The sequence below is a fragment of the Colobus angolensis genome, unplaced genomic scaffold (assembly GCF_000951035.1).
Source record: "Colobus angolensis palliatus isolate OR3802 unplaced genomic scaffold, Cang.pa_1.0 Scaffold250, whole genome shotgun sequence".
NCBI lineage: Eukaryota > Metazoa > Chordata > Mammalia > Primates > Cercopithecidae > Colobus > Colobus angolensis.
This window is the reverse complement of record NW_012115711.1, coordinates 4,504-5,551: the sequence shown is the minus strand read 5'-3', so window position 1 is coordinate 5,551 and position 1,048 is coordinate 4,504.

Here is a 1,048-nt window from a genome sequence, read left to right as displayed (position 1 = left end):
GAACCCAGGAGGCGGAGGTTGCAGTGAGCTGAGATCGCGCCACTGCACTCCAGCCTGGGTGACAGAGTGAGACTCTGTCTCAAAAAAAAAAAAAGAGGAAATCTGTCCCTTAAGTCATCATAGGGTTCACATTATACACGTATCTTTAGCATCACACACCTGAGCATTGATGTCTCTTTAAGTAGTAGTTTTCTCATCTGTTAGACAGGAATAATTATAGTAACCAGTAACCAACTCTAGAGGTTTCTATGATCAGTCAGACTAATAGTACACGTGAAGGACTCAGCATAGTATCCAACGCATAGTATATGCTCAATAAATCTTACCCACACGATTTAAAATAGATAAGAATACAGTCTCTGGAATCATAATTTTAGGGAGAATAAAGACTTTCTTTACATCTTTTTTCTTTTTTTTTCGAGATAAGGTCTCACTCTGTTGCCCAAGCTGGAGTGCCATGGCGTGATCACAGCTCACTGTAGCCTCAAACTACTGGGCTCAAGCAATCCACTTCAGCCTCTTGAGTAGCTGGAACCACACCTGGCTAATTAAAAATTTTTTTTTGTAGAGACGGGGTCCCTACATCTTTAAAATACAAACAAAGGGTATCTGTGCCAAAATAATACAACCTAAGATGCCACTGGGAAACAAATATAGGAAAAACTGTGTTTTGCTATTTGGAAAAGATATTGAAAAACTCACTAAATTGAAAAAAAGGACTCAAATTTCTATCGAGTTTGGTTTTCAGTGATGCTGCAGTCTATGCACTTATATACCTATTATTATTATTATTATTTTTTGAGACAGAGTCTCTGTTGCCCAGGCTGGAGTGCAGTGGTGCGCTCTCAGCTCACTGCAACTTCTGCCACCCGAGTTCAAGCGATTCTCCTGCCTCAGCCTCCCAAGTAGCTGGGATTACAGGCACATGACACCATGCCCAGTTAATTTTTGTATTTTTAGTAGAGACAGGGTTTTGCAATGTTAACCAGGCTGGTCTTGAACTCCTGGCATCAAACGATCCACCTGCCTCAACCTCCCAAAGTTTTGG